The sequence below is a fragment of the Mustela erminea genome, chromosome 8 (assembly GCF_009829155.1).
Source record: "Mustela erminea isolate mMusErm1 chromosome 8, mMusErm1.Pri, whole genome shotgun sequence".
Lineage (NCBI taxonomy): Eukaryota > Metazoa > Chordata > Mammalia > Carnivora > Mustelidae > Mustela > Mustela erminea.
The window spans coordinates 78,113,408-78,133,193 of NC_045621.1; positions in this window are offsets into that span (position 1 = coordinate 78,113,408).

The following is a 19,786-nucleotide window of genomic DNA, read 5'->3' on the forward strand; positions in this document are numbered from 1 at the left end:
ATTTGAGAGGGACCCAGGGGAAGCCGGGGGACCCAGGAGGGGTGAATCTCAAGCAGACTTCCTGCTGAACATAGAGCCTGAGGCAGGGCTTGATTTCATGACCCAAGAAATCATAACTTTAGCTGAAATAGTAAGCTGCTTAACTGATTGAGCCAAACAAGTGCCCCTCTTTTTTCCCCTTTTAAAGTGCTTATTTTTTTTTTTCTCATTTCCAAAAAGAGATAGCAATAAAGAGAAGTGTAAGATTTAAATGAAGGGCACCTATGATAACATTGCTTAGAGGGGATTTATGGTACTGTTGTTAAAATTTTATTTTTAAAAAATTCTAAAAGATTTTATTTATTTTTCAGAGAGGGAAAGAGCACAAGCAGGGGGAGCAGAAGGCAGAGGTAGAAGCAGGGTCTCTGCTGAGCAAAGAGCCTGATGCAGGACTCAATCCCAAGGCCCTGGGATCATGACTTGAGCCAAAGGTAGATGCTTAACTGCCTGAGCCACTGAGGTGTCCCCAAATTTTATTTTTTTAAAATTATGTGTTTTAAATTATAAACATTTCAAGCAATCAGAATTGCTGTACATGGCTGTATGAGTTTCCATTCATTGCTATTTTAAGATTTAATTGAGCTGGAGGAAATATTAATAGATTACCTGCTTTAAACTTCTATTTTTATTAAATTAAGATATTTTCGTTGTTTTGAATGCAAAATGTGTAACTGAGGCAACAGACAGGTGAAATAGCTTTCTTGGTGACATGACAGTAGTGAAGTATGTTGTATCAGATTTCATATCCTTGCCCCCCTACAGTTTGTATCACCATGCCTTGTGGTTTAGATTACTATACAGACTTTTTCATCCTTATACAGTGACCTCAGATTAAAATGACCTTCTTACTGGATACTAATATTTCAAACTGTATAAAAAAATCTTCCCATCTAAGCTTAAATAATTCATGTTTACACTGCTTTACTACTGATCTCTCCCGATACCCTTACAAATTGCATCCTTTGACCTTCATTCCAGTTTTGTCTTTCTATATCCACTGATCCTGAATACTAGCATAGTCCCCTGGATTCATTCTCTGATTTTGACTTGGCTAATCCTGGGCCCTAAATCTAATTAGTGATGGCTTGTCACTAGGAATATCCTAGGAATATAATAGGAAACAATGCCTTCCATCCTAATAGCAAATGCATTGTTTAATGAAAAATCAGGCTGTTGGGTCAAGTAAGTGATGCCTTGCAATGAATGCCGTGAAAAATCTCAGGAGTTTGTTCATATCCATCTTAGTAATGACCATAGACCATGTTCTTCCCTTACAAAATAAATGATTTCTGTCTTATTATTGTATAGTTCTAAAAGTTGAAATTTAAATAAGAGTTGTTCCCAATATTAATGACCCTAAATAATGTTTAATTAAGCTTAAATTCTGAGTAAATTATTTCCAAACTGGTTTAAAAGTTAATGAGATAATAATCACCCAGGAGGGAACAGCATGGTATAGTAGTATAAAACAGCAGTAGCTTGGCTAGTTTGTGTATTTTCTCTCATTCCAGATCTCATACATGCTTAATTGACTTAAAACATTATAGTTCAAATAGACTCAAGGTCACTAAATAGGCCTATAATGTGGATAGAATGCATTACATCTGAAGTGTTTAAGGCACAAACATATGAACATAGTTGAAGTAATGTGAGGAAGAAAATGCTAATTTCTTATCTAACACAGTTGGAAATGCATATTGGTTCAGTTACCCTGATAGAATGTGAGGAAATTTGGAAAGTTTATTCACCCAAGTTAATAGCATAATTATTGAAAAGCCATAGTTTGATTGTTTTTTGTTTGTTTGTTTGTTTTACATATGTGATTATCCCCCCAAAATTCTGGGGAGGGTGGTTCTGCCTTTTTTAACCACTTACTGATAAAGTCACTTTGTTACTACCTACTAAGCTACAGCTTAGGAGAAATTATTTGCAAAATGTATATCCAACAAAGAATTTGTTTAAAGCTACAAAGAACTCTCACCTCTTGTTAGAGGAAAATTACTTAGTTAAAAATGGATTTGAACACACTTCATCAAAGAAGACCTAGCACAAGAAACAATGTTCAACATACCATCACAGATAGTACCATATGTCCCTAAAATAGTTAAAACTAAGGCTGTTTATGTCAATGATTATGGGGATGTAAAATGGTACAAACACTTTAGAAAACAGATTTTCTTCTTGTCCTAAAAAGATACACCAAATTTTATGGTAATATTGCCAGACATGTATAATCATGTATAATCTGTTCTAATCATGGGAAAACTTTAAAAGAAACCCAAATGGGATCTAAGAAGAAAGGACAACTGAGTGTATTGTGGAATTTTATGTAAGCTCCTAAATTAGGAAAGGTTATCAATGAAAAAAACTGGTGAAATTAAAATGAAATCTTAATTACTATATTTTACCAAAGTTAATTTCTTGTTCTTGATAATTACACTAAAGTTATGTAGGATGTTAAGACTGGGGCAGTGATATAAGGATATTTTTTGCACCCTTTCTGCAACTTTCTAAGTCTGAAGTTCAAAATAGTTGAAACCCTTCAGTATTATCTGGTTAGAACATTCATATTTAGAATGTCCAAAATAGAAAAAACTTTCAAAGGTATAATGTCATTCAATAATGCTAAGTGAATATTAGTTATTCATCAATTTAGTGTTATTAAAATTTGTTAGAAAATATAAAGTAAAAAAAATATGTGACAATAGAAAAGTCAAACAGACACTTGCATTATGACAAAGCTGTTCCACCTGTGGCTGTTTACCTAGAGAAATGAATGCATATGTTCATACAAAGATATATTGTAGGGGTCCCTGTGTGGGTCAGTTGGGTAAGTGTCTGACTCTTCTATTTTTGGCTCAGGTCATGATCTCATGGATTGTGAGATAGAGCACCTCATGGAGCTCCGAGCTCACTGGGAAGTCTGCTTGGATTCTCTATCTTGTGCCCTTCTTTGTGTGCTGTTGCTTGCTCTTTTCCTCTTTCTCGTTCAAGTAAATAAATGAATCTTAAAAACAAACAAACAAACAAACAAAAACACCACCACAACAAAATACACAAAGACTTATACTCTAATAATGTTGATACCCCAAAATTAGAAACCTGCACAAAAGCAAAAATCTTAAAATATATATTAAATTATATCCATCTTATCTCAACACTGTTTAAAGAAAAAAATACCATTGATAATTTTAATCTCTTAAACTGGAAAATCTTGGGATGATTAGATAAACTGGATGCCCTGATTAGGATTTTTGATTTATGTCTGCCATCCCCAGTGCCAAGTTTTTCAATATGTTTATGTGCTATATACCATGAAAATCTGTTGTGTATTTACATCTCAATCACATTTCATACACATTTATAGTGTTTAATGAATTATTTGAAAGAAGTACTGTTAGTTTTTAAAAATATGTCCAAATCAACATTTAGTGAAATTCATTTTTGTATTTTGTTATAAATTATTTTTTATCACTAAGTTCTTTAGAAGAACTAGAAAAAAGGAAGAAAAGAAAATGAATTCCAAGGAGTGATTTGCTGAAATGTACTTGTTTTTATCCCAAATGGTTTTATTATTTGTTGTACTAATAGTTTAATCTCAGTGGACACTAAACAACTTAAATGCATATATGATTGAAGTATTGATAACCCATTTATACTTCACAATTTTAGCAAAATGTTCTCATCCATAAAATAACATTGTAAGTTAATAAATAATATGGATATATGCTTAAATTCAATTCTTAGAATCTTTTTCTATCATCTAGATATGATACTTAAATCATTATCCTATAGTTCTGTGTGATCCCTACAGTTCCCTTAATTTTCAGATGACCTGTTTGAGTTCCAATTTTAAGACCTACTTTTCATTATGGAAAGATTTCATTCCAAAATAAGCATTAGGGTATAGTATTATAATGTCTAAATTTTTCCTCCCAAATTTATTCTACTCTCCCATCTATATGTGATCATTACAACTTGAACTTCTTCAGTATTCATTGCACTCTTAGGTACAATTTTTTTTTTCTTTTTGAGTTACTCATATACTCATCTGGACTCTGTAGATAAGTTTATTTACCTCATTTTGAATTATTTTTCATGTCAATGAATATTTCATGAATATCCTATGAGGTATGACTAAAACAGTATTTTGGTTTTTTTAAAACTAAAATACCTTTTCAAATTAATGTTCTTTAAAACTAATAACTTGAAAGCTCTCCACTTACTCCAATACTGTTGACATCATTCCAAATATTTTCAAATTCCTGTTTTAAAATTTTTTGCAAAGACAATGGTTTATTAAAAAAAAAAAAAAACAACCAACACCTAAAGGAACAATTCAGTAAGAGGATATAACAGTTTTAAATATCTATGCGCCCATGTTGGAAGCACCTAAATTCATAAAGCAGTTATTAAGAGATATTAAGGAAGAAATTGAGAGTAATATAATAGGTGATTTTTTTTCCTTTTTGAGTATAGTTGACATGTAGTATTATAATAGTTTAGATGTATGGCTTAATCATTTGACAAACTTATGTTCAGCAGACATACAACAAGCATGAGACGTTAACACTTCATTTATAGCAATGAGAATAGATTATTCAGACAGAAAATCAACAAGGAAACAGGGGCTTTGAATGGGACATTAAGCCAGGTTGACTTAACAGATATATTCAGAACATTTCATCCAGAAATAGAATATATTCTTTTACAGTGTGCACAGAACATTCTCCAGAATATATCACATATTGGGCCACAAAATCAGTCTCAGGAAATTCCAAAAGATTGAAATAATATCCTGCATCTTTTCTGACCACAACAGTATAAAACTAGAAATCAATCACGAGAAAGAAACTGGGAAAGAACACAAATATATGGAGGCTAACATTCTATGAAATAACAGTAAATGGGTCAACCCAGAAATCAAAGAAGAAATAAAAAAAAATTAATACATGGAAAAAAAATGAAAACACAGTGGTCCAAAATCTTTGGGATGCAGCAAAAGCTGTTTTAAGAGGGAAGTTTACAGCAGTACAGGCCTACCTTAAGAAACAAAAATCTCAAACCACCTAACCTTAAGCCTAAAGGAACTAGAAAAAGAACAAAGCCCAAAGCCAATAGAGGGAAGAGAATAATAAATATTAAAACAGAAATAGTAAAAAAAACAATAGAACAGATCAATGAAACCAGGAGCCGGTTCTGTGAGAAGATGAACAAAACTGATAAACTTTTAGCCAGATTCCTCAATAATAAAACTTGAATAAAATCCTAAACAGAAAAGGAGGAGAAATAACAAGTGATGGGGTGCGTGGGTGGCTCAGTGGGTTAAGCCTCTGCCTTCAGCTCAGGTCATGATCTCAGGGTCCTGGAAGCAAGCTCCACATCAGGCTCTCTGCTCAGCAGAAAGCCTGCTTCTCCTCTCTCTCTGCCTGCCTGCTTGTGATCTCCCTCTCTCAATAAAAAAATAAAATATTAAAAAAAAAAGAAACAACAAGTGACACCCCAGAAATATAAAGGATCATAAGAGAATGCTATGACAAATTATATTGCAACAAACTGGGCAACCTAAAAGAAAGGGATGGATTCCTGGAAATACAAACTTCCAAAACAGAACTGGGAAGAAACAGAAAATTTCAACCCATTCATTACTAGCAATGAAATTGAATCAGTACTCAAAAAACTCCCAACCAAAAAAGTCAAGGACCAGATGGCTTCACAGGTGAATTCTACTAAACATTTAAAAGAAGAGCTAATGCATATTTTGACCTCTTCCAAAATATAGAGAAGGGAAATCTTCCAAATTTATTCTACAAGGCCAGCATTACCCTAGTTACAAAAACCAGATAGATACTAAAGAAAACCACAGGGCAATATCTCTAATGAATATAGATGCAAAAATCCTCAACAAAATATTAGCAAACCAAATCTACCACTACATTAAAAAGTCATTTAACATGGTCAAGTGGAATTTATTCCAGGAAAGTAAGGGTGTTTCAGTATTCACAAATCAATGTGGTACATCACATTAATAAGAGAAAGGATTAAAAAAAAAAAACCATATAAGGGGCGCCTGGGTGGCTCAGTGGGGTAAAGCCTCTGCCTTCGGCTTAGGTCTTGATCCCAGGGTCCTGGGATCGAGACCCGAATCGGGCTCTCTGCTCAGTGGGGAGCCTGCTTCCCTCCTCTCCTTCTGCCTGCCTCTCTGCCTACTTGTGGTCTCTGTCAAATAAACAAAATCTTTAAAAAAAAAAAAAAAGCAACCATATTATCATTTCAATAGATGCAAGAAAGAGCATTTGACAAAGTACAACATCTATTCATGATAAAAAACTCTCAACAGAGTAGGTTTAGAGGGAACATACTTCAACATAATAAATGCCATATGTGAAAAATCCACAGCTAACATCATACTCAATAGTGAAAAACAGAGCTTTTCCCCTAAGATCTGGAAGAAGACAAGGATGTACACTCTCACCACTTTTATTCAACCCAGTACTGGAAGTCCTAGTTATAGCAGTCAAACAAAAAGGGAACAAAAAACATCCAAGTTGTTAAGAAAAAAATAAAATTTTACTATATGCAAATGACCTACTATCTATAGCAAACTCTAAAGACTATACAAAAAACAAAACAAAACAAAAAATCCAATCCAATAAGTGAATTCAGCAAGGTTTCAGGATACAACCTTTGTATATAATCTGTTGTATTTCTTTACACTAACAATGAAGTAGCTGAAAGAGTAATTAAGAAAACGATCCCATTTATAATTGTACCAAAAAGAATAAAATAGCCAAGTCGGGGAAGCAACTTGTGTCCATTGATGAATGCAAAAGCAAGTGGCATACACAATGGAATATTACTCAGTAGTAGAATGATACAATAGAAATGAGTGAGATCCTGTCATTTGCAACAGCATGGAGGGACCTAGATGGTATAATGCTAATTGAAATAGTTAAAGAAAAATACCATGATTTCACTCATCTGTGGAATTTAAAAATATGAACGAACAAACAAGACTCTAAAACAAACTGGTGGCTGCCACCAGGGAATGGGCTGCAGGGGGTGGGTAAAATAAAGAGCATCAGATGTATACTTATCTTGATGAGCACTGAGAAATGTATAGAATCTTTTAATCATTGTCCACCTGAAAATAATATAACACTGTTAATTGTACTTCAGTAAATCATCTTAAGGTTAAAAAACTTGATTCTGTGACGTTTGAAATCATAGGAGTGTAATAAAAACAGTTGGGAAGTAATCCAATATAGAAAATTCTGATAAATAAAGTGTTCTATACAAGGTATTCAATTAGTGTATTCTATTACTTTAAAGAAATTAAAAAGTATTTTCAATAGTGGAAAAGTATTATAGGATAAATTCACTGCTTTCTAAGAGTTTTTTGAGAAGTAGTTTTTTAGGCTATGTTTTGGAATATTTAATTTAAAAGGTTTCATTGTATATGGTCCATTCAGATGAAGTGGATTGTGTTACAAGAAATCTGAAAAGGCAATCCATTTGTCCAAACTTGTCTGAAAATCTGGAGTATTAAAAATTTTCTCTAAGAAGTGCCTGTAATGTTTAAATCTATTTGTAAATCCAAATTAAGCATGTCACATATATACATATGTGTATGTACATGTGTCTATACATATCAAAACTGTACAATAAAAAATGTGTGTATCTTTCCCTATGCATATATTTTTTCTTAATCTTTTGTCTGACCCATATTTTATTTTAATCTCTTTAGGATTAGATTTGGGTTTAAAAATCTGGTTTAATAAAAATCTACATATTAGCTATGTGATCTTGACCACATTTTGTAAAATATAAGATTTAGATCTGCATTTGTATTTTGGAAACGATACTTTTCTTATGTAAGGATTGGATGACAGAATGGGTATGCATCATCTAACAAGTGTTGGTAGGATAGCAGACATTAAATGCATTTCCTCTCCCCATGCCCTTATTGCATCTCTTTCACCATATTCAGGATGACCAATAGTTGTGTTTGGATATTGGAACTCCATGAATCTTTCATTTTCTTGAACTTGGCTTTGTCTCTAGAACATTACATCCTTTCTTTCAGATAGTTGTTTTTACTGTTTAACCATTGTCTGTTGAAAATTTTACTAGATCTTTCCTTGTCTTTTATTTTACCAAGTTGTACAAAGAAAAGTAATCCAAGAGGTAGTATTTTGTAAAAAGATTTGTGAAAACTTTGAGAAAAGTGTGCAAATGAAAAATGGAAAGTTTTCTAAGAGAGAACCATCCAAAGATGAGTGAAGCTTATTACAATACTAAAAAGGTAATAATAGCATTTTCTTGTATCAATGTGATTGTAAAAAAGTTACAGTCTGGGGCATCTGGGTGGCTCAGTAGGTTAAAGCCTCTGCCTTCAGCTCAGGTCATGGTCTCAGGGTGTTGGGATCAAGCCCGCATCGGGAGCCTGCTTCCTCCTCTCCCCCTGCCTGCCTCTCTGCCTACGTGTGATCTCTGTCTGTCAAATGAATGAATAAAATCTAAAAAAAAAAAAAAAAAAAGTTACAGTCTGAGCATATAACTTCCCTGGCATAATGCAGTAATTTAATTGTTATCTTCAGACCTTTTATGAATCTACCAACAGAGGGCAAATATACTTCACTATATTGGTATTAAAATTAGTGTGACACCAAAATAAACTCTATATCATTAGTGTAGTAACATCTACTGATGTTGCTGCCCCAGACATGTAAAACCAAAGTTCTGGTATTTCATTTACCATTGTACTTTGTGTTAATGGATATGTTTTCTCCCTATTGACTCCTTGTCCTAGCCTCCAATTCACTTCTCTGAGCCTCTTTAGCTCAGAAATAAACTTTTTTTGTATCTACTTACCAGTTCAAAACAAGTCCTTGTGAACTTAATAAAAATAGAAATGCTTTATAAACTTCTTAACTCTTATTTGCTCTGGTAATTTCACTCTACATAGGCTAGTGGTATTTCCTTGGATCATGTTTTTAAGTTGCATATTTTCTAGATCTATCATTACATGACATTATATCCTTTCTGAATTTTTACTAAAAGTTTTCCTCCAGCCTAATTATTTGTAACACTATCTAGGTCCCTTATTGAAAGATTTTTAAAATCTCCTTTTCCTGTGTAGATAAAGAAATAATCATTCAGGTAGTAGAGTCATGCTGGTAATAGAGCTGAATTTCTGCTGAATTAGACGTTTCCTTTCTTAATTTGTGAATAAAGTTTAAGAATAGAATTGATGGCTTTATTTTAGTTCCTGAGTTTGATTACTGATGCTAGATAGGTCAGTTCTTCTGGAGAACTAATGAGAAAATTTCCTAAACTGACAAGAAGTACCACATATATAACTTGAAATGAAGAATAAGAAAAAGCTGTATTATAATTTGGATGTGGGCATGACTGGCCAGTGTATTATTCTAATAGCTCCTAATGCATGATTCTGATTAAGCCTGAAAGCAAAATTTATTATTTGACCTAAGTAGATGAAACTGAATTCTAGAATCATCTGTATTTCATCTATTTTCACTTAATGATATTTACATGTATGGTACAAAAGTGAGATAGTTTTACATCTTGGACTTTTCATTTTATGTTTCATGTATGTTCTACATTAAGTACTTCTGCAAACATTTTTTGAATTATATTTTTCCATCCTACTTTCTGCAATAGTCGAGTGTTTAGGTTTGGAACTTTTTTGTGATAGTTTTTTTCTTAACCTATACTTAGGATATATGCTAAGAAGGATATGGATTCTTTATATATACATTGGTTTCCAAAAGGGTTTACCTGATTTGCATTTTTACTAGCAATGTGTATTAGTTTATTACTGAATATTTTCTGTCATTTACTATTGTCTTTTAAAAATGGCAAATTTTCTAAGTAAAATAGTCTCATTAACTTGCAATTTTCATTATGTATAATTATATACTGTATGTCTAATTCAGCAGAAATTCAGCTCTATTACCAGCATGACTCATTTATAATAATTTGAGAATATCCCCTCTATTCATTTTTTTATCAGGGTTATAGTATTTTAAATCTATTTTTGATAATCTCTCTTTTAAAGATGCAAATCCTTTTTACATATTGCTTTCTAATTTGGAGCAGAGATCAATGAGATAGAAACTAGAGATACAGTAGAACACATCAATGAAACTAGAAGCTGTTTTTTGAAATAATCAATAAGATCGATAAACCATTGGCCAAACTAATCCAAAAGAAAAGAGAGAGCACCCAAATTAATAAAATTATGAATGAAAAGGGAGAAATCACAACTAACTCAGGGAAATAGAAACAATCATCAGAAATTATTATCAACAGGGGCACCTGGGTGGCTCAGCGGGTTAAAGCCTCTGCCTTTGTCTCAGATCATGATCCCAGGGTTCTGGGATCAAGCCCCGCCTCAGGCTCTCTGCTCAGCAGGGAGCCTGCCTCTCTGCCCACTTGTGATCTCTGTCTGTCAAATAAATAAATAAAATCTTAAAAAAAAAAAGAAATTATTATCAACAGTTATAGGCCAATAAGTTAAATAACCTAGACAAAATGGATGTGTTCCTGGAAACCTACAAATTTCCAAAACTGAATCAGGAAGAAATTGACAACCTGACTAGACCAGTATCTAGTAACTAGATTGAAGCAGTGATCAAAAATCTCCCATAAAATAAGAGTCCAGGACCTGATGGATTCCCTGGGGAATTCTACAAACATTCAAAGAAGAAATAATACCTATTCTGAAGCTATTTCAAAAAACAGAAGCAAAAGGAAAACTTCCAGATTCTTTTTATGAAGCCAGCATTACCTGATCCCCAAAGCAGGCAAAGACCCCACCAAAAAGGAGAATTTCAGACCAATTATCTCTGATGAATATGGATGCCAAGATTCTCAACAGGATCCTAGCTAATAGAATTCAACAGTACATTAAAAAGATTATCTACCATGACCAGGTAGGATTTATCCATGAGATGCAGGAGTGGTTCAACATTCACAAATCAATCAATGTGATGGAACAAATCAGTAAGAGAAGAGAGAAGAACCACATGGTCCTCTCTATTGATGCAGAAAAAGCATTTGACAAGATACAGTATCTGTTCCTGATTAAAATGATTGAAAGTAAAGGGATAGAGGGAACATTCCTCAATGTCGTAAAATCTATCTATGAAAACCTATAGGGAATATCATCCTCAATGGGGAAAAGCTGACAGCCTTCCATTTGAGATCAGGAACATGACAAGGATGCCCACTCTCACCAATCTTTTTCAACATTGTACTAGAAATCCTAGCAACAGCAATCAGACAACAAAAAGAAACAAAAGGTATTTGGATTGGCAATGAAGAAGTCAAACTCTCTCTCTTCACAGATGATACTATATATGGAAAACCCAAAAGACTCCAACCTAAACTACTACAACTCATACAGCAATTCAGTAATGTGGCAGGGTATTAATTTCATCATGTTTGCATGGGCAGAATTCTTATTATATAACAATTATTTTTATAAATGATTACATATAATTGTAACTATTATAAAGTGGAGTATTTTTATTATATAGATATATTATCCCTATTTCTTTAAAGTCTTATGTAAAATCTAAAATTAAACTTTTAGGAAATGTAGAAAAACAGTTTTAAAAAGAATGAAATAGATTCATTATTTTGATACCTGTTCATAGAGACTAATACTCATTTTGAAATACTCATAAAGTTCTACTCAGTGAGGCCTGTTGGAGACTTGATTATTATACTCTGCCAACCTCACCCCCACTTTGCTTTACTCTGCCCTATTATTTAGTCTTCTTACTCTTCTTACTTAGTTATTTTCTCTTTCTAATGACTATCATTGCTTCCTAACATACTACATACTTTATCTAGTATTCATATTCTCTCTCCTCCATTTCTCAATAGTATATAAATTGAGGACTGATATCTTTGTTTTGTTCTCTGTTTGCCCAAAGCTGAATTCCCAGAAGTAGTAGAATGGTGCTTACCAGGGACTGGGAGACCAAGGGTACTGGGGATATATTGTTAAAGGTATACAGTTGGCAACTAGAAGATGAGTAAGTGCTGGAGATCAAATGTATAGCATCGTGATTATAGTCAACAGCACTGTATACTTCACGATTTCTAGGAAATTAGGTTGTAGAAGTTCTTACCACACACATAATTATGTGAGGTTTTTGAGGTGTTGAACAGTGGTAATCATATTGCAATATATATATGTGTCCTGTCAACCTGTAGTACACCTCAGACTCACACAATGTTATATTTGAATAAAAATATGTCCCTGCCCATTAAATAAAATTAGCTAAAAACTAAAATTAATGTAAGTTTCGTAATTTTTAAAATCATCTTAACTACATTCCAAAAGGAGAAATTACCGAGACTATAAGAGTATTTGAATAACCTAGGTATTGAGGAGACCTACACAGTTCCTGTGAGGCTTAAGAAAGAGATCCCAAAATAGAATCTATTAGTGGAAGATTGACCAACTGGGACTTGCATTGGGTTCTAATTGCCAAACTCTGCCAAGAAGCAAAGTTTTACTAAAGGAAGCCAATTTTATTTTATTATTCATATCTAAACTTTTATAATCTATTAAATTTTATAATCAGAGCAGCTCTAGTCTTTGAATTGAAGAGAATAGTGATTTGAGAAATCCTCAGACATTTTGTCATATTGCAGTTTCAGTCTTTTAAAGAAAAAAGTTTCCGTTGAGTGATGTGACACCACTTAATTTGATGTATGTAGAAGATGACTAAAATCTAGGATTCAGAAAGTAGATTGATAGTTAGCCAATTTATAAAAATATTCCATTTAATTTCCAAACACTTCATTATAAGGCAACCTCATTTTTAAAAACCATTTTTAAACTCCTTATATCATACATTGACTGAATGGCATTTCTTCAGTTTAAGTGGAATACTGAGTTACATCTTTTTTTTTTTAAAACTTATAGAATTTGTGTTTGTGTGTATGTGTGTGTATTTCAATTTTAATTCCAGTAGAGGTATTACAGTGTTAGTTTCAGGTGTACAATATAGTGATTCAGCAATTCTGTACATTACTCAGTGCTCATCATAAGCGTACTCTTAATCCCCTTCACTTATTTCACCCATCCCCCACCACCCTCCCCTTGGGTAATCTTCAGTTTGTTCTTTCATTGAGTCTGTTTTTTGGTTTGTCTTCTTTTTTCCCTTTGTTCATTTGTTTCTTAAATTCCACATATGAGTGAAATCATGTGGTGTGTGTTTTTCTCCCCACGGGCTTATTTTGCTTAGCATTCTTGAGGTCCATCCATGTTGTTGCAAATGTCAAGATTTCATTCTTTTTATGGATGAATAATATTCCACTGTGTATATACACCATAGCTTTATCCAGTCATCAGTTGATGAACACTTGGGTGCTTCCATAATTTGGCTGTTATAAATAATACTACAATAAGTATAGGGATATATCTATCTTTTTGAATTAGCATTTTATATATATTTTTATTTTATTTAACAAGGAGAAAGAGAGAGTGTAAGTGCAAATGAGTGCAAAGCAGGGGGAGCTGCAAAGGTAGAGGGAGAAGCAGGTCCCCACTGAGGCTAGTGTGGGGCGCAGTCCCAGGACTCCAGGACCATGACCTGAGCTGAAGGCAGATACTTAACCAACTGAACCAGACAGGCGCTGCATGTTTTTTATTTTTTGGGTAAATACTCAGTATTGGAATTACTGAATAACATGGTAATTATATTTTTAATTTTTTGAGGAACCTCCATACTTTGTCCTACAGTGGCTGCACCAATTCCTACCAACTGTGTAAGAGGATTCCCCTTTCTCCACATCCTCGCCAATGCCTGTTTATTCTTACGTTGTTGATATTAGCCATTCTGACATATGTGAGGTGACATCTCATTGTGGTTTTGATTTGCATTTTGCTCATGATGAATGATGCTGAACATCTTTTCATGTGTATGTTGGCCATATGGATGTCTATTTTGAAAAAAAAATGTCTCTTCAGCTACTCTACTCACTTTTTAATTGGATTATTATTTTGGGGGGTGTTGATTATATAAATTCTTATATATTTTGGATACTAACCCTTTATCAGGTATGTCATTTGCAAATGTCTTCCCCCATTCTGTGGGTTGCCTTTTTGTTGTTGTAGATTGTTTCCTTTGCTGTGCAGAAGCTTTTAATTTTGATGTAGTCCCAATAGTTTATTTTTGCTTTGTTTCCTTGCCTCAGGAGATATACCTAGAAAAATGTTGCTATAGCCAATTTGAGAGAAATTACTGCCTCTGTTCTCTTCGAGGGTTGTTATGGTTTCAGGTCTCACATTCAGGTGATTAATCCATTTTGAGTTTATTTTTGTGTATAAGAAATTGGTCAAGTTTCCTTTTTTTGCGTGTACCTGGCCAGTTTTCCCAACACTATTTTTTTTTTAATTTTTAATTTTTTATAAGCATATGTTTTTATCCCCAGGGGTACAGGTCTGTGAATCGCCAGGTTAACAGACTTCACAGCACTCACCAAAGCACATACCCTCCCCAGTGTCCATAATCCCACCCCCTTCTCCCAAACCCCCTCCCCCCAGCAACCCTCAGTTTGTTTTGTGAGATTAAGAGTCACTTATGGTTTGTCTCCCTCCCAATCCCATCTTGTTTCATTTATTCTTCTCCTACCCACTTAAGCCCCCATGTTGCATCACCACTTCCTCATATCAGGGAGATCATATGATAGTTGTCTTTCTCTGCTTGACTTATTTCGCTAAGCAACACTATTTTTTGAAGAGACTTTCTCCCATTGCATATTCTTGCCTCCTTTGTTGAAGACTAATTGACCATATAATGGTGGATTTATTTCTGGGGTCTCTATTCTGTTCCATTGATCTATATTTCTGTTTTTGTGCCAGCTTTGTAGTATAGCTTGACATCTGAGATTGTGATACCTACAGCCCTGTACTTTGTTTTCAAGATTGCTTCATCCATATTTTTTTATGGTTACCTGGGAGCTTTAGGATTATTTGTTCTAGATCTCTGAAAAATGTTGGCATTCTGATAGGGATTGCAATAAATCTAGATTGCCATAGGTAGTGTGCACATATTAGGTCTTTCAGTCCATGAGCATGGAATATCTTTCCATTTGTTTGTGTTATCTTCGATTTCTTTCATCAATGTTTTATAACTTTTGGAGGAGAGGTCTTTCACTGACTTCATTAAGTTTATTCCTAGAAATATTATTTTTGGTGTAAATGTAAATTAGATTGTTTTCTTAGTTTCTCTTTTTGTTACTTTTAGTGTGTGGAAATGCAATGGATTTCTGTATTTGATTCTGTAACCTTACTCATTTCATTTATCAGTTCTAGTAATTCTTTGATAGTCTTGAGGGCTTGCTGTATATAGTATCATGTCATATGTAAATAGGGTTAAGTTTTATTTTTCCTTAGCATTTGGGTGGCTTTTATTTCTTTTTCTTGTCTGATTGCTGTGGATCAAATATGATGATGAATAAAAATGGTGAGAGTGGACATTCTTGTCTTGTTCCTGATCTTAGGGGAAAAGCTCTCAGGTTTTCACCATTGGGTATAATATTAACTATGTTTCTTCATATATGACCTTTATTATGTTGAGGCATGTTTCTAAACCTACTTTATTGTGTGTTTTTATCATGAATGGGTTTTGTACTTTAGCAAATGCCGTTTTGACATCTATTGAAATTATCATATGGTTTTTATCCTATCTCTCACTGATGTAATATATCACATTGATTGATACATGAATGTTCAATCACTCTTACATCCCAGGAGTAAATCCTCCTTGATCGTGGTGAATGATTTTTTGAATGTGGTGTTGGAATTGGTTTGCCAGGATTTTGTTGATGATTTTTGTGTTCATGCTCACCAAAGATATTGGCCAGTAGTTCTCTTTTTTTGTGGAGTCTTTTTCTGGTTTTGGTATCAGGGTAATGTTGTCCTCATAAAATGAATTTGGAGACTTTATTTCCTCTTTTAATTTTTGGTATTTGATAAGAATTGTAGTAGCTGAGAATTTGGCAGAAATCACCCATGAAGACCTCTGGCCCTGGACTTGATTGTTTGGGATTTTTTAATTACTCATTCTATTTTATTGCTGGTAATTGGGCTGCTCAGATTTTCTATTCCTTCCTCTTTCAGTTTTTATAGTTTATATGTTTGTAGGAATAATTCCATTTCTTTTAGATTGTCCAATTTGTTGGAATATAAGATTTTTTTCATAATAATGCCTTACAATTTTTAAAAAATTTCCCTGGTGTTTATTATTTCTCCTATTTCTTTTCTGATTTTGTATTTCCTTTTTCTCTCTCTCGATCTCTGTCTCTATCTTTGAGTCTGGCTAAAGGTTTTTTAATTTTCATCTTTTCAAAGAAACCACTCCTGCTTTCATGATCTGTTCTATTGTTATTTTTTTTTTCTATTTCTGCTCTAATCTTTATTATTTCTTCCCTTCTATTAGTTTTGGTTTTTGTTCTTCTTTTAGGTCCCTTACATCTAAAGTTAGGTTGTTTGAGATTTTCTTTTTTTTTTTTTTTTTTTTTTGCTTTTTGATATAGGCCTTTATTGCTGTAAACTTTCCACTTAGAACAGCTTTTGCTGCTTCCCACAGACTTTGGACAGTAGTTTTAATTTTCATTAGTCTCTGTGTATTTTGTCAGGTTCTATTTGATTTCTTGGTTGACCTATTTTATTCTTTAGTAGCATGTTATTTAACCTCCATGTATTTATGTTCTTTCCAGATTGTTTCTTGTGGTTGATTTCTAATTTTATAGCACTGTGGTTGGAAAAGTTGCACTCTGTGACTTCAATCTTTTTGAATTTGTTGAGACTTATCTTATGGCCCAATACATGATCTGTTCTAGAGAATGTTCCATATGTACTTGAAAAGAATGTGTATTCTGCTGTTATAGGATAGAATGTTCTGAATATGTCTATTAGATCCATCTGGCCCAATGTATCATTCAGTCATTGTTTTCCTTACTGATTTTCTGTTTGGATGATCTCTCCATTGATGTCAGTTGGGTGTTAAAGTCCCCTACAATTATTGTATGACAACTGATTATTTCAGTATATATGATATTTTTATGTTATTAGCTGCTTTAATATATTTGGGTTCTCCCATGTTGGGTGCATAAATATTTTTAATTATTATATCTTCTTTCTTACATTTCTTTATTTTAGGATTATACAGTGTCCTTTTTGATTGTTGTTATAGTCTTTGTTTTAAGGCCTATTTTGTCTGATGTAAATATTGATACCTCAACTTTCTTTTCACTTCCACTTGCATTATAAATCCTTTTGCATCTTTTCACTTTCAATTTGCATCTGTCTTTAGGTCAGAAATGAGTCTCGTGTAGGCCACATACAGATGGATCTTTTCATCCATTCCATTACCCTGTGTCTTTTGATTGGAACATTAAGCCCATTGAAATGCAAAGTTAATTGTTGATAAGTATGTAGTTATTGCCATTTTGCTACTTGTTTTGTTGTTTTGGTAGTTCTCTGTTCCTTTCTTCTCTCACTCTTTTTTCTTGTAGTTTGCTGGCTTTCTTTAGTGATGTACTTGGATTCCTTTCTTTTTATTCTTTGCTAGTATCAGTTTTTTGATTTCTGGTTACCATAGGTTTATATATAACATTTTATGCATATAGCAGTCTATGTTTAGTTGATGGTTGCTCCTCTCCCTTCAGGTTTTAGGTATATGGTGTCCTATTTTAGATCCTTTTATTTTGTGAATCTCTTGACTGATTTTTATAAGTACACTTAATTTACTACTTTCATGCTTCCTACTTTTCTACTCATGCTTACAGTCTTTCCACTCAGAGCATCTCTGGCAACATTTCTTGGAGGGCTGGTTTACTGGACATGAATTCCTTTAACTTTTGTCTGGAAAACTATTTATTTCTCCTTATATCTGAATAATACATTGCTGGATGGCGTATTCTTGGCTGCAGGGTTTTTTTTTCTCAGCATTTTGAAAATATCATGCCATTCTTCTGACCTGCAGAGCCTCTGCTGAACAATCTGCTGATAGCCCTGTGGGGTTTCCCTTGTATGTTTTTTTCCTCTCTCTACTTTAAAAATTTTCTTTGTCACTACTTTTTGCCATTTTGATTACTATGTGTTTTGGTGTAGCCCTCTTTGCATTGCTTTTGTTGGGGTCTCTCTGTGCCTCCTAAATCTGGATGTCTGTTTCCTTTCCCAAGATTCGGGAAGTTTTCAACTACTATTTCTTCATATCAATTTTCTGACCCTTTTCTCTCTTTTCCTTCTGAGATTTCTGTAATTCAAGTGTTGTTATGAATGATGGTGTTGATGAATTCCCTTAAGTCAGTTTTCATTTACTATTTTTCTCCCTCCTGTTCAACTTGATTGCTTTCTATTACTCAGTCCTACAGCTTGCTGATCTTCTGCTTCCTCTACTCTACTCTTCATTCTGTCTACTGTATTTTTAATTTCAGTTAATGAGTTCTTCATTTCTGAGTGATTCTTTTTCTCTTTGAGAGTCTCATTGGGGTCTTCTACTCTTAAGTTCAGTGAATATCTTGATGTTTAAATTCTCTACCAGGCAAATTTCTTATCTCCATTTCCTTTAGTTCTGCTGCTGTGATTTTGTTTTGTTCTTTCATTTGGGCCATAATCCTTTGTCTCCTCATGTTGTCTAACTCCCTGTGTCTGTTTCTTTGTGTTAGGAAAGTCAGCTATGTCTTCTGCTCTTGAAAGAGGCCTTATAAACAAGAGTTCCTATAGTGCCCTGCATGCAATATTTCATATTCTCCAGCACTTGGTACTTCAAGGGTGTTTCTTATGTGTGTTGCTTGTGCCCTTATGTGTTTGGTTGATCCCCATTTTCTTTCAGTCTAGTCATCTGCAATGGCTGTCTTTGCCTGTTGTGGGAAGGCCTTGGTCCCTGTGTTGTTAGTGGGTCAGACTCACGCTACCTTCGGTTTGAATTAAATCAGACTAAGCGTTTTCCAGAGATGCAGTAGCATTAAATTGCAGAGTGCTTTTCCTGTGTTTCATTGGTGAGTGGGGCCTGTATTTAGATACGTGTCTGCCCCAGCCCACTGCAAGGCTCCAGTTGGACTAGTATGTGTTATCTTTTCCTCTCTCTGGGTCAGGAGTTACATTTGAGTGGATCTGGTTTCTTGCAGAGCTGCTGCTTGCACACTGTCATGTTTGTGGCAATGCTTTGGATGGGCTCTGGCCAAGAATGTATTAGAGAGGTGAGGTGTGGAGGAGAACATGGGAGTGGGTACATAGTTCCAGCAAGGTCCTTAGCCTGTGCTGCAGGAGCGGACTTTCAGCAACCTAGGAAAACTGCTACCCAGGGTTGGAGTGTGCAGATCTTCAGAAGCATGGGGTGGGAGGGGGGGCAGGGTACTGTTAGCGAGCTAGGTTGAGAATGTTGGCACTGCTCTGGTTTCTGCAAGAGTCCCTGTATCTAGGCTAGGGATTAGGGGAGGGAAAATGGTTCCTGTCAGCTCTTTTGTTCTTGAGGTCTCCCAGAGATCCCTGCCCCTCCAGCCCAAGCTCTGAGATTAGTAAATAAATCTCCTTGTATACCCCATGTGTTTCTGAAACTACTGTTTCTATGTTGTTTCTCAGTGGAGCTGTTGATTGTGCTGTCTCTTTATGGGCAGGGACTCCACCTCCCCACTCTACCAGAACTGAGCCTATTCATTTTTATTTATGGGTGTTAAGCCCCACTAATTATTA